Below are 15,609 nucleotides of genomic sequence, written 5' to 3' on the forward strand. Positions count from 1 at the left end.
CTGAAAATGTGAATGGAGAAACTTAGATCACTGTTGTTCACAAAGGGACCTTTTCTCATGTTATTCTAGGAGGGAAGCGTGTGTGTGTGTGGGGGGGGATAGAGAGGAGGAATATGTCAAGAATGAAGAGTATAAAACATATAAAAGCAGATAAAATTTACAACTTTATAAAAAGGAGGTTTTTCCCCCCTCACTATAAAATATCAGGTCCATTTCAACAGGACAGAATCCATGCAAGATTGTAAAATAGTTTACTTCCTGGTTCCCAGAGCTCTGAAAGTGACCTGATAAGGTCAGATGAGGAATAAAAGAAGTTAATAAAGTCATTTCCAGCAAACGTTAGGCATCTCTTGGGATGTTTTGCTCTATTTTGCTTGGAAAGAAATATTTTAATTTTGCTTCTTTGCTTATTCATTTACACTTATTTATTTGTCTTTAAATTGATAATATACACACATGGTGGAAAATTCAAAATGTACCAAATAGTAGAATGAAAAAGCAGACTCCACCCTACCACGGCCCCCCCACTGCCACAAACACACTTCCCTCCCTGGAGACAATCCTTATGACCCCATATACATGCACTGCTGAACCTCGCTCGCTTTTTTCACTTAATTTATTTGGAGATAATTCTATATCAGAACATATAATAGAATTGTGTCTTTTTTTTTTTTAAGGATTGCATACTGGGATTATGAATTTTAATACAGAAGTGTTTTCTTTCCTTCCCTCAGAAAGAAATCAATGCTTAGCTTGGGAGCCTTCTAAACTCCTAGAAATAAGCTTGCCAGATAAAATGCAGGATACCCAGTTAAACTTGAATTTCAGATAAAGAATGAATATGTTTTAGTACAAGTATGTGCCATGCAGTATTTGGGAAATATACAAAAAATTATTTGTTTATCTGAAATTCACTGGGATATACTTATACTAAGCAATGATTCATGGTTTATCTGAAATTCAAGTTTAATTGGGCATCATATATTTTAATTTGCTAAATCTAGCAACCCTATCTAGAAATCACTCATGTATCCATTTGTGAATAGAGCTGATCTTAACTTCAAACTCCACAATGATGAGTTAGTGTTTGTTGGAGCAGAAAAATATTGCTTATTAAATATCATGGTTATAAAAACAATCTCAAACTTCAGGCTTCAATGTTTCTTTTAATTACTTCTCATAATCCACAAGAAATGCAATGCCTTCCTCAAGTGTTTGAGACAATGCTTTGAAGTAACATGATTTAGCATACTGTCTTCAGTATTAAAAAACTATAATGTAGTTAAAGTGTATCTCAAACATTATAATCATAAAGCTGAACCTTGAGATGAATTAAATTTCAGGGGAATTTTACTTGTATTGCTTACATGACATTTTTTCAAAATGAAATATTGCTTTTGAAAAACTTAAATCAGACTGTAATTAAGCCACATAAAATGTCTTACTGAAAATTAAATATAGATCTTGTAAAATTCAGATTTTGCTTTCTTATGAAGCCTTTTAGGGACCTAAAAATCAGTGTGTTGTGATTCATAATGGACCACATTTAATTTGTTTTCCTAAGACTCAAATAGATGCACAATCTTCCTTAATGTCACCAGCTCTGGCTTCTCATTTTATTGATGCTTTCAAGTTTTCTCCCAAGGCATCCTCTACACTAGTCCACTATTCCTTCTCATCGAAATCTAATAACACCCCAGTGATTTCCATCCAACTTGGAAGCAGTGACCGTTCTGCAGCCCAGGAATGCCTTTTGGAATGAACGTGGAGCTTACAGGTGTATGCTTGCCCTTGGTGTGTGTGCTGCTGATGGGAATTTATTTCTCTCCATCTTAATAGAAAAAAGTTCCCAAGGATCTTGGAAGGTACTGTCCAACTTTGGAAACCACCACATTTTGAAGAAAAGTGTCCTTTAAAAATTTTTACTTATGGTTTTCAACAAAAGGGGTGTGTACCACTTGGCCAGTCCTAGTCCAAAAAGGGAGGAGTGCCCTTGTTTTCTCCACATCAATGTTTCCTTCTAGCGTTAAAACTCGAGGAGTGAGTTAATGATGTGCATGCTTAAGTATTGGGGGGAAATGGAGTGCTGTCTGCAGTTTCCTCTGAAATGAATCACAAAAGAAAACAAGATAGATCAATGGATGGAGAGGTATGTACTAGAGCAATTAGAGCATAATAGTAATGGTTGAATCGAGGTGGTAGGTAAACAGTTGTTCACTGTAATATTCTTTCAACATTTTTGGATGTTTGACATTTTTCATAATAAAATGTTGAGGGAAAAATGCGAGGAGGGTGAGCTAAAGCACTAGAGAGACACGTCCACTTGGACATGTAACACGTATTTATACTCTAGGGGAGGAAAAATCATTTCCCTCCACCCTTCTAGGTTCTTGGCTGAGACTCCCTGCAATAAAACATGGGTGAACAGGAGAAAAACAAACAGAAGTTTAATACCATGTGTACCTCCTGTGTACATGGGAGAGACCCAGGAAAACTGAGTAACTCCCCCAAATGGCCCAAGACACCACTTTGAATACCCATTCCAGCTAAGATTTTGGGGTGGGGAGTGGGTTACGGGAGGGGACCAGGAAAAGCACAATGAACAAGGGTTGTGATGTGGATTTAAGTCCATACCATCTCTACTGACAAGATTTCCTAGAGACTTAGTCTTCCTCTTCCTGGTACAGGGAAGACCTTTAGAAATGGAAGATTTCCCTTATAAACATAAATGTCTCTTACAAAAGGGTAACTTCTACTCCGTTTTCAGAGCTTTTCCTATGTTTGTTGTTTCTTAAAAATAATCAGCTTAAAATAGTCCTTATGCCAATGAGGCCTACTTTGGGCTGGCAAATTCTGCTCCCCTTCAACACAGAGCTACCTTGGGCCAGCTACTTCACCTCTCTGTGCTTTAGTTTTGTCATTTGTACAAGCCTACTGCATAGGGTCACCGATTCCATGACAAAATCTCCACAGAATACTTACCACAGTGCCCAGTTCATGATGGTCAGTAAATACTAGCTGCAGTGATGATGATGATGATGACGGTGATGAGATGATGGGAGGCTGATCTATGCGATGCGTCCTGGCCCAAGAGGAAGATAAAAATGCATCAGGGAGTGGGGAGGATGGAGCGCTTGCTTAGCATGCGCAAGGTCCTGGGTTCAATCCTCAGTATCTCCATTTAAAAAAATTAAATAAATAAACCTAATTACCCCCCCCCAAAAAAAAACCTGAAAAAAAAAAAAACCATCAGGGAAAGCTTTCCAAATAAGGTGACTTGACCTTGCTCTTGAAGAATGTGATGGAAATTCATTAATGGAGAGAGGTTCAGCATAAGAAGTAAATGAAAAAAAAAAAAAAAGATAGCAATGACAATAAAAGAATGAATAGAACACAGAAGCAAGACATGCACGGAGTCATGGAGGAGGCTGGCCTGGCTGGTCTTTGGAAAGTAGGACTAGAATTTATTAATTCATTTGAAACTAAAATAGTTGTCATATCTCTCATAACATTAGATTCAAAGGCTCAAACTCGGTAATAAAAAAAAAAAACACCCAAATGTCACTGGAAACCGCTTTGGTTTTTGAAGCCAAAATGTGGTACTCAAATGAGTTCTTCCTTTGTTACGAGCCCTGGGATAAGAAGAAAGAAAATAACAATTAAACAGAAAAATAGACCTATGCTGGGTGGAATTCAGTTTCATGATTTATAACCAGTTTGAATGCTCAGATTTTTCCATGTTTTTAAAATTTCCGTTTAAAAAATTCATTTCTCTGCACCCTTTCACCCGCATCCTTCCCTTCCCCCGACTTCTACTGCTTACAGTTAATAGGTACCAAAGCAAGGCGTCCCTTCTTGTCTAGGGTAGAATGCCCTTTCCTTCTGCAGAGAGGAGCTTTTTTTTTTTTTTTTTTTCCTAATCTCTGTGATGTCTTGAAATCATTGGCTGTAGGAAGGGCTGACAGAGATGCCCGAGTACACGACTTATGGGCAGAGAGGCCTGGTAATTCCTTGAAGCCTTGTCCCCTCCCTCCTCCTGGAATGGCTCTGGGCTGGGACTGGCAGGAGCTGGCATTGCTCGGAGTGCTGCACCAACTCCATGCTGCCCAAGCCAGACTCCATTCACCATTTAAACAACAGTATGCAATCTGGAAATCTAATTTCCATTTGAGGCTAATCCTCTAAAATCCAAATATTGTAACAGATCCTGAAAACAAGATTCCTTCGCTTTTAGAAAATACACAAGTTGATTTTCTTGAAACCTTTTGCAGCTCAGCATACCTGACTAGATTTCTGTGTTTGCTGGCCTGTTATTACAATGGGAGCTTCGTCAGCGTTTCTTCTGGGGTCTTTCCGGCAAGGTATGTTTATTTATCTCGTGCAGGTGGAGAGCGTGACTCTCCTGGGTCTTTGAATACTCAGTTTTATAATGAAGTGCAAAGCTTTATCCTTTTTTTTTTTTCTTTGAAGTTTGGTAAACATAACCTTCAGCTTCTTACACAATAGGCCTAAGCAAAAAGAAAAGCAGAAAGAAAGTAGGAAGAAATGCTTTCTTCTAGCATATTAAGAGGGGCATTCTATCTATATGTATATATATTTTTTGGCCTGCCTGGATTAATGGTAAGATCTAGATGGACCCAGAGAAAGAACAAAGGCTACTATTGTTCCAGAGAATTGAAAAAGTGCTTGGTGCTAGAGTCAAAATCCTTTCTAGCAATTGTATCTTTCAAAAAGTCTACACTGCATTACTAAACAGGATAAATAGTGGGAATTTACTCTGTTTTCTCATGACACATCCCTTAACATATTTGGACTGACCAGCCCACTAAGGGGCAGTCTTAGGTCCTCTAAAGGGGAGCAAAATATGCCCCCCCAAATATCCCTCTTTGACAGAAGGATTATCTTGAGCTGGTTATTTTTAAGAAACAGCAGACATAGGAAAAGCCTTGAAAACTGTTATGCTGTGGTTTCTTTCGTGTTACGAGTCCTACTCATCCTGTGTGAAACTTGCAGAATTTGAGTTACATTAAGCTACGCTCTGTGGTTCAAAATGGAGTCACAGTGGCCAATGTAAACTTCCATGTGAGTTGTTTTGAAACATCCGCTGTAGGACTGTGAGTGTCTTAGACTGATAAACTAAGAGTGGCAACTTTAGATGAGAAATTTGTTTGCCAGTGTACATCACTGGAACGGAGGGAGCAACCGATAGAGCCAAGACCCTCTCCCCTGGGGTAACAGTTACTCCTTAAAAAGAGACCACTGAGCCCAGTGACTTGACGGCCCTTTGCTGGAGGACCCAACTCCACACTGCTGAGAGCTGTTCCAGAGGGACCTGCTGGAGGCCTGATTGGTGCAGAGGGTGACTTCCCACTCTGTTGCCAGACCAGAGGCCTCCTTCCCAGGCTTCTCCTTGGAGTGGTTTGTTACCCACTTTTCTAGTTTCCCTAGTTTGACTAACCTGTGCTGTGTGCTAGTTGTATGCAATAAACCGAGTGATTTGTGAATTGAAGATAGGCCACATTTTGTATATCTCCAAGGCTATGGCTCTTCCCTGGCCTTACCCTGCAACAAGCAATTGAGAAGTGACCCTTTTGTTATAGATATTGGCATTTATAAGAGAAATCTCCATTTGCAACAGTGTCTCCCTCTCTGTCCCGGGAAGGGGATGACTAAATCTCTAGACACTCTTAGCAATGGAGAAGGCTCTGCTTTATGTGCAACCCAGGCCAAGACACTTGGCAGGGACCACCCCCCACCCCACTGGTGACCTAAACTTTGGAGCTTCTCATTTGGGCATTTCTTTCCAAAGCATTACATGTCCTTGCTGGCTGGGCTTGCTTTGTCCATTTTGGAGTTAACTGGGGTGATGTAATTCAATAAATTTTTCTATATTGAAAATAAGGAGACCTAGTTTAAGTATAAGATAATCACCAAAGACAAACTTGAACATTTTTCAGTAAATTCTACAGCCAAGCTGGAAAAAATGAACTAATTGTGGTTCTTACGTAGGCATAATGTCCCTAATTTGCATACACACATGAGTATGCAATTACACACATACATACACGGCTGTAAATTCAAAGGGGAACACATATCAGAATGTTAGAATAAACTCACTGCAGGCAATCAAAGGATTATAAAGTAGTATGAAGGACCAGGGACCCGAGAGATAGGTAAATAAAACACGCATTCATATTCATTTTAAAGAGGCTACTTGTGTGAATAGGGATAATATATTGAGAGAAGCTTAATTAACTAAGGCTTTGAAGTAGCAGAGAGATTTAATGAATGTTTTGGCATACTTAGAATTGATGGAGGAAGTCTTCTCATGAAAATTTCTTGGGAAATCATAGTATATCCTTAACAATGAAAAGAAGCATGTAATGATTGAGATTCTCAGTGCAATTTATTGAGTAACACCACATGGGGGCTCTGAAAGAAATATCATCTCTGACAATAAATATATTTTGTCATTTCCAAAAATTTCTTGGAACTGGGGTTCTTGCCCTCAGTCTACCACAACCTTAATGGAAGAGATGAGATAGGTAAATAGTTAACCAAAAAAATGCAGCAATGATTACATTTAATTTGAAATCACTTACATTAATGACAAAAGTGAGTTAGAGACAGTTACTAAGAAAAAATGGTTGGATGATGAGAGTGTAGGTAAGTTCCTATGTGAATAATACTAAGTTTGAGTAAAATTAGGGGTAAGTTTCCTACAAAACAAAGTAGATGAGATCTAGTTTTGAATTTTATATCTTCTTACAAAGATTGGTCAATAAGAGCAAGACTTTTTGTTTTCTTAATAACCAGAGGAAGGAAACAGAACTACATACTAAGTAAAGACCTTTTCATAAGGACCCAATACTCATCTTCATTTAAATATTTCTCCCAGTGTCAAATCCTATAGTGGTTCTGCATTACATTCAGGATGAAATGTGGATTTTTGGCATGGCATAGAATGCCATGGATAATGGGGCCCTGATTATCCTTCATCAGTTCCTCCTTTGACCGCGGCCATGTTGAACATTTAGTGTTTCCCAAGGGCGCCATGTTCTCTCACTAATCTTGCTTTGAAATGGGCTGTCCTGCTGCCTGGAATCTTCTGTGCCCCTTCTTCTCTTCAGGAACTCTCTTTCATCTTTCAAGACTCATCTCATGCTACAGATTTTGGTGAGTTTGGTTTTGAATTTTCTACTGAACTGTTTATTTTACTTTTGATCCATTTTTAAAAAATGAATTATTTTTCATTTCCAAGGGGTTGGATGCTTTGGATTTGTTTGAACTTACACTCTTGATTTCTAGTTGTCAAAATGATATTTAAATAAAGATGACATTCTTGTGATTATTCTAGTTATTTCTCTTTAATTTTGAAACTGCCTATGTAATGAGAATACTTTAAAAAGCATTATTATAAATTATGCATTTACTAAAGTTATAATTTAGAGAAGTATCCTCAAGCCAAAAACCTTAGAGTCATTCTTAACTCTTCTTTTTTTCTCTTATACCCTGCATATCTGATATTCCTGAAATCTTGTTTTGATTTTCAAAATATATCCAGAATCCAGCTAGTTCTGTCACCTCTACCCATGTCTAAGCCTATACCAGGCCTTATCTGGACCCTTGTGGTTGCCTCCCAACCAGGCTTTCTGCTTTTGGTTTTGCCCCCTCCATAGAGCCAGTCTCTTCTTCATGCAGTATCTGTGAATTAGTTAGATGGTCAAACATCCCTGGACTCCGGGTCTCCCACCTCATTCACTATCAAAGCCCAAGTGCTTAAAACTGCTCCCAGGCCTTAAACAATCTTCTCACTGCCCAGCCCCCACCTCCCTTCAGTGGCATCCCTTCCCATTCGGTCAGCTCTTGTGGCCTTGAAACATGGGAGGCGGGTTCCCGCCCCATTCTCTTGGTCTGGCATGACTTCTCCCGAAGAATAGCTCCTTCACCTCCTCCAGGTCTCTGCTCAAATGCTATCTTCTCACTGAAGACTTTCCTGACCTCTTTTTAATGCGAACTCAGTCCCCCAAACACATACCTAACTGCTATCCCGACCTTTTTGTCTTATTTTCCTCCATTTTTCTTAACACTATCTTACATGCAAAATATAGTACTTATTCATTTGTTTATTGCTGGTTGTCCCACTTTGAAATATACGCCCCATCAGGGCAGAGGATTTTTGTCTCTTCTGGTCACTGCTGTATCTCCGGCCATGAGAATAGTGCCTGGCACCTACGTCATAGGTAACTCAGAAATACTTGTAATAATGGAGTGAAAAACAAACGTATGAAAGAATAAATAAATTCAATGACATGAAGACATTTTCATAATACAAAGTTAAGTCAAAAACTGAACTTAAAAATTTTATTTCTAAAAAAAGAAATCCCTAAACTTCTAGTATAAGCCCAATGCTGTTTACTGCATGTGCAGAGAAAAAAAGGCTAGAAGGAATAAAGTTAATAGTCATTATCTCAAAAGGGAGCATTCTTTTGTGTATTTTCAAAATGTTCTACAATGGCATTGTAACTTTCGAGTCAAGGAAAAAAATCAAATTTTATTTTTTTTGTTTTTTTTAAAAACAATTTCTTCTTACCTTCACCATCCTGAATGATGGACTGGGCTGTCTTAATAGCCCTGTCTCTTCTCCACGCCTCCCTCCTGCCCTCTGTCCGGTAATTTGGCCAAAAAACTCCAATCATCGGTCATTTTGATGCTATAGAGTATATGCACTAAGGGAGTCGTTTGTCAGGTTTTGAGAGAATTAGAAATCCTGTTGAAAAAACAGTTTGAATAATTTTTTTTTGAAGATCAATTTTATTCCCACTGTATACTATGAATTTATATTAGTTACTTAGGCTCTAATATAGTAGTAGATGCTTGCTTGGCTCATTCTGGAGAAATTTAGTGCAAATTTAGAGGTTGGTTCTTAGAATTACAAGATTTTGTAGGAGAGGAGAAGTAGTTTTCCCTCTACTCTTCTGCATTCTTGGCTGAAACTCCCCTGTAATAAAAGACAGATTAACAGGAGAAAAACAAACAAGTTTAATAACATGTATACCTCTTGTACACAGGGGAGGTGCCCAGGAAAAGTGCGTAACTTCCCGAAATGGCCCAAGCCACATTAGATACCCTCTCCAGCTAAAAGTAAAAGATGTTGGGGGAGGGGAGTGGGTTATGGGAGGTGACGAGGAAAAGATAAACAAGGTAAGGTTGTTATGTAGATTCAAGTTCATGCCTTCTCCATTAATAAGTTTCTAGAGATTTAGGGTCATCCTTCTCTTTCTGGTACAGAGAGGGAGACACCCTAACAAATGAAGGCTTCCATTATAAATGTAAACGTCTCTTACAAAAGGATAACTTCATTTTCAAAGCTTTTCCTGATTACTGTTTCTTACAAAAGATAATCAGCTCAAAATAATCCTTATGCCAAAGAGGCTTATTTTGGGGTGGCAAATTCTGCTCCTCTTCAATTATTTTATTCTACATTTGTTTTCTCCGAATGTGGACTAAAGGTAGACCTGTAAGATATGTGGATATGTTAGGTGCTCAAAATGGGATATAACCTTTTTCTCTATCTGATTCTTTTCCTAGAATAACAGAAAAAACAAAACAAAACCAGTAAGCTGGCATTTGGCCTTTTTATTAAAAAAAAAATCCCATAAATAATTTTGATTGGCAGATTTTTTCTGTTTTGTTTTTGGTTTTGTGTGTGTTATTGATGTAGCACAGGCTGTCAGTTATGGAGACCTTTAACTTTAGATCAGTGATTCTCAACTGTGGATTATTTGGCACCCAGGGGACATCAGGCAACATCGGTAAATATTTTTTATCTTGATAACTAGGGGGCAGGATTGCTACTGGCATCTAGTGGGTAGAGACATCTAAACATCCTAGAGAGCTCAGGATAGCACCTACAACAAAGAATTATCTGGTCCCCCATATCAGTAGTGCCGAGGTTGAAAAATCTTATAATCTAGACAGAGAATGGGTTAAAGCAAACCCGGAAAGGATTAGCCGCTCAAAAGAATAGCAACAAAAGACGTCCTCTTCTTAGGCCATTTTCTGAGCCAGCCATCTCATTCTTGCTTTAGCTTATTTACTTTCTTGCTTAGTAGTTTAAAGTTTTTAATCACCTCCCAGCTGAGTGTTGTAGCTTTGGTACAAAGAGGAAGCTCTCAGCTCTAACCCCTGGGCTCAGTTCCATCCAGCAAGAGAAGCTGAATAAATACTTTGTTTTCTGAGGGGTTCAGTTGGGCTGGTGGAATTACTCATCACATTGCAATAGCATCTCCCACATGGATTACCCTTGAGTGCCTGAGTTGTCCTGGAGGCTGAGAAAAGCTGCTGATGACCTGAGCAAATACCTACAGAAATAAGGATCAATCAATACAGCTATTTCGGCCAGCTCTGCAAGGCTTGTCTCTGAGACAAATGGAGGTGGGTGTCAAAGGCATTTTAGGAGGCAGCACTTGGGGAGGGGAAACCCAGGCGTGTAGAGCAGCTCCAGGAGGCAGAGGCTGGACCTCTCTCTGCCTCAGTTTTTCCATCCATCCAGGGTCTCTCTCTTTTTCTATCTCCACTCCCCCTGTCCCCACCAGCCCCATCCTAGTGTTTTTCAATTTGTGACAATAAGAACACAATGAGTTTTAAAGATCAGTTGTGATAATTATTAAGTGACACTGAAGACTTTTTTTTCCCTTCGCCTTCTCATTCATGTTTTCAACCACTGTGTTTGTTTTCATGGTTTATTAGAAAACAATAGGGTTCTAAGTTTACATGCTTACTTTTCAAATCGAAGTTACATTTTTGAAACCTAAATATCCCAGGCCACTCCAGACTGTGAGGAAGGGTGTGGTCACATTAACAGTAATATCCCCCAGTTTTTTGCTCCTCCTAGCCCTTATGTCTTTTCCAAAGGCTCTGCACGTTAGGCAGGAGGAGTTCCTCGGGCAGTGTTTTACAAAGCTGACTCTAATAGGCTCTGACACCATCACTGCTACCTGTGACTGTTGCAGCCACTCTGGTCCTCACATGCTTCTGTGGCTTCTCAGCAGGGCGTAACTGCTACTGCACGGTCTTCATTATCTGCTGCTGTTTCCCAGTGCTGAAGTCAGGTGAATGTTTCCTCCATCTTTCTCCATTTAACTCAGATCAGGAACAGCCCAGTCTTATAAACTCTCTCATCAACACAACTCTTGGCTTATGTGCCTAATTCCCCTCTCCAGTGAGGCTCAAAAGTAGCCTGTCTGGCCAGTTTGTGTTTGGATAGGAGAGTATGGGGACAAAGCCACATAAAAAGTTATCCCTTTATCTCTCCACTGACTTGTCCCCTCCTCTTCCAGGGGTCACTGTATCATAAATCCCAACTTAGCAAAAAAAAAAAAAAAAAAAAAAAAAAAGGAAAAAAAGTACCACCCCTAAAGCATATTAACTCCCGGAAAGAGATACTTTGCAGACCAGCATCAATCATTGAAATATTCTTGCTAATAGGACAGGCACACTACAAAACACCTTGAGGTACAGTTTACACTGTGGTTTACACAAATGGCATCCTAAGATTGACTTCTAGGAATATATATCCCAATTGGACTTTGTGACCCCTTAATTATAATTTACCTATAATCCTAACAGATGTGTTGAATAGCTCTAGCATATCTCTAGTTTCCACGCTTTATACGGTGAATTATTCCTCCCAGTGTTCATACTTTGAAGCACAGAACATGTGATTTTGATATGATCATCTTTATGGACAACTACATGGTCTGCTGACAATGCACAGCCTGATCTTGTCTTCTCAAGCTCCAGGCCCTAGACTGAGTCTGGGGCTTGGCAGTGTAATGTTTGCTATGCCTACATTTGAGATGGAATTGACAAATAGAAATTGAAATAACATGCCAGGAGACTGTTGAAAGGTGTCATATTTCTGGCTGGGTTTTCAATTTAAAGTCTATACAATGATAGAAGTGGGAACTCTGGGGTGGGAAAAGAAGAAATTTGGAAGCTACAGAAGACTGTCAGTCAACTAGCTATCTTGACAGGTTGACATGTTATCTTGAATGGAAGCATCATTGATGGATGTTCTAACATTGGATTGAATTCCCTGACCACAGGGTAATCTCATTTTAGGCCCTAGATGACTTACTAAAATTTGTTGTGTCAAAAAACATTTAGTCTGGATCATATTTTATTACTGATTTAAGCATATATACACAAAAATTGTTTTTTGGAAAATGTAAGAAGAAAAATCCACAGAGGCATCTCAGCATTCCAATGAAGAATATTTTCCTTTAGCTGGTAGAGGGGTATGTCATTCACTCAAACTCTTAATTTAGTACAGCACACGTGTAGTCCTTTTAAAGTATTCATGTATTCAAAGTGTGCCACACTGTCCGTTCACTCCTGTGTCACCGCAAGCTATCACTCCCTTTAAAGTCTCTGGAGCATGTAAAATATCACATTGACAATGTCACTTTTTTCTGATGTAAAGGTCATCACAAAAGCCAGTAAAGTCTTTCAAGGATTTTACTTCCCATAGCAGTAGGCTGAACCTTAACTTTCACGTCCTCAGTCCCACCTGTGCTGTCTTACACTCTTCCCTCTGGAACACTCTTCTACCCCATCCCCACCATTACCCTCCAGTTGCTGGGCTAAATTTCCCTGAGGAGTCTTCCTTGATTCTTTATCCCTGCATTGGGAACCTCTCCTATAATTCCAAAGTATCCTGGGTCAACCCTTTTGGTAGTGCCTTTGACACTGATTTGTAACGGTTCGTTCCCTTTTGAATCCTCAATAGATTTCAAGCTTCTTGAGAGCAGGAGCACAAGCTTGTGTTGGAAGCATAGAAGTCACTCAATGGAAATGCAAATCAAAACTACAATGAGGTATCACTTCATACCAGTCAGAATGGCCATCATTAAAAAGTTCACACACGATAAAGCAGGAGAGGGTGTGGAGAAAAGGGAACCCTCCTACACTGCTGGTGGGAATGTAGTTTGGTGCAGCCATTATGGAAAACAGCATAGAGATTCCTCAAAAGATTGAAAATAGACTTACCATATGATCCAAGAATCCCACTCCTGGGCATATATCTGGAGGGAACTCTAATTTGAAAAGATAACTGCACCCCAATGTTCATAGCAGCACTATTTACAATAGCCAAGACATGGAAACAACCTAAATGTCCATTGACAGAAGACTGTATAAAGAAGTTATGGTGTATTTATACAATGGAATACAACTCAGCCATAAAAAATAATAAAATAATGCCATTTGCAGCAACATGGATAGGCCTGGAGAATGTCATTTTAAGTGAAGTAAGCCAGACAGAGAAAGAAAAATACCATATGATATGACTCATATGTGGAATCTAAAAAAAAAAAAAAAAAAAAAAAAAGACAAACAAACTTATTTACAAAACAGAAATAGACTCAGAGACATAGAAAACAAATTTACGGTTACCAGAGGGAGAAGGGGGTGGGAAGGGATAAATTGGGAGTTCGAGATTTGCAGGTACTAACTACTATATATAAAATAGGTAAACAACAAGTTTATACTGTATAGCACAGGGAACTGTATTCAATATCTTGTAGTAACCTATGGTGAAAACGAATATAAAAATGAATATATATATGTTCCTATATGACTGAAGCACTGTGCTGTACACCAGGAAGTGATGCAACATTGTAAACTGACTATAGTTCAATAAAAATAAAAAAAGAAGTCACTCAATGAATATTTGTTATTTGATGACTTAAATAATGAATTGGCCAGCTATCTAGACCTATTTTTTATACCTAATCCCAAATTGCCAATTGAAATGGAGCTCCTCACTTCTGTTTTCCTTATCAAGTGGATATTTGAGAAATGTATCAAATGAACAGGGGTGTAGGAAGATGACTTTTAGTTTGCTTTATATCAGTATGGACATGGTCCTCAAGCCTGCTTTATTCAGAACAAGACATCACTCTCTTGATCGTGAACCTACAAATAAATGGCAACTGCTCAAGTTATGTATAGGACGATATGAGCACATATTTGTATTTATTAACCCTGGATCTCATATCAAGAGACACTTGAAACTGACAACATAACGCCATTTGCAGCAACATGGATGTTACTGGAGAATGTCATTCTAAGTGAAGTAAGCCAGAAAGAGAAAGAAAAATACCATATGAGATCACTCATATGTGGAATCTAAAAAACAAAAACAAAAACAAAAACCATAAATACAAAACAGAAAGAGACTCATAGACATAGAATACAAACTTGTGGTTGCCGGGGGATGGGGGGTGGGAAGGGACAGACTGGGATTTCAAAATGTAGAATAGATAAACAAGATTGTACTGTGTAGCACAGGGAAATATATACAGGATCTTGTGGCTCACAGCAAAAGAGAATGTGACGATGAATGTATGTATGTTCATGTATAACTGAAAAATTGTGCTCTACGCTGAAATTTGACACAACATTGTAAAATGACTATAACTCAATTAAAAAAAGTTGTTTTTTTTTTTAAAAAGAGACACTTGAAGTCTCTTAGGAGCAGGAAACATTTTTTTTTCATTTTTCAGTTTTATTAGGTAAAATTTAAAACATATTAATAAGAGTATACTTACTAAAATTTTCTCTTTCCATTTTATCAAGTATATACCTGAATTATGACTAATTTTATCTCTGGTGGTAAGCAAGTGAATCATTTTGGCTGTGATGGGGCACTAATAGTTTTATCATCTTGGCTAAGTTTTGGTATTCTTGCTTCTTAATTGTATAATAAAATCATCATTGTACTGTGACTCACCATTTTAACTGAAAAAAATTAAACCAACATTCATAGGCCAATGCTATTTAAAAATGAAAGATAGCTTGCCATTAAAAGAAAAAATCTGACATTAAGCAACAGAGAGAGAAAAAGAAATTCTGAAATCTCTTTTAAAATTCAATTCATTATTCTCAGAAACAAAATGGATTTCCTTTCAACATGTTGGAATAAAAATTGGAGTTCTTTCTAAAATCGTGACAAGTTTTATCTCTGGGTATAAAATTTTAAATAGAAAGAGTGATAGCAAGTGATAGGTCTTTATCTGGTAACATGGAGATAAATGATTTTCCTAAGGGTATGAGGACATAGAAAATGAATCATTTTTGAACATGCTTAGGTTTGCAACTCAGTAACTCTGAAGACAGTGGTTCCCAGAATTTTTGCCATAGTGGGTATTTTTTTTTAAAGTAAAAATTTCATGGACTCTTTCCCACCGATAAAAATTATATTTTTAATGTTTGTTGCTTAAACAAACCACAATAAAAAAGTTAAGATGATGTCAAAAACTGCTTGAAAATCATGTGTATTTGATTAATAACAAAGTGCTTTAATACATTTGAAAAATAGTGGTTCAGAAGTGTTTAAGAGACTATTTAGCCTTTCTACATAAAATGTTTCAAATGTATATGGGTTCTTGGGCCCTTGGTAATAATTCCTAACCCTTGGGGTCTGTGATTGCAGACTGGGAACTAGAGGTGGGACTTATAAAAAGTTAACTCACTTTGATGAAAATTACTTCTACTATGCTTGACAGGACATTTTTGTCATCTCTTAAGTCTTCCTTTCCTTTG

General features: G+C 38.1%; 1 protein-coding gene across 1 annotated transcript in view; it reads right to left on the reverse strand.

Moving 5' to 3' along the window:
• The window catches only part of GRPR (gastrin releasing peptide receptor), a 169,761-nt gene that overhangs the window by 60,401 nt on the left and 93,751 nt on the right, over positions 1-15,609 (reverse strand). The window contains exons 11-12 of the mRNA XM_064483381.1: positions 8,594-8,770; positions 2,983-4,508 (exon numbers count right to left, since the gene is read on the reverse strand). The gene's annotated coding sequence lies outside the window, so the exon portion shown is untranslated. The remainder of the gene's footprint in view (positions 1-2,982; positions 4,509-8,593; positions 8,771-15,609) is intronic.

The sequence above is a fragment of the Camelus dromedarius genome, chromosome X (genome assembly GCF_036321535.1).
Source record: "Camelus dromedarius isolate mCamDro1 chromosome X, mCamDro1.pat, whole genome shotgun sequence".
NCBI lineage: Eukaryota > Metazoa > Chordata > Mammalia > Artiodactyla > Camelidae > Camelus > Camelus dromedarius.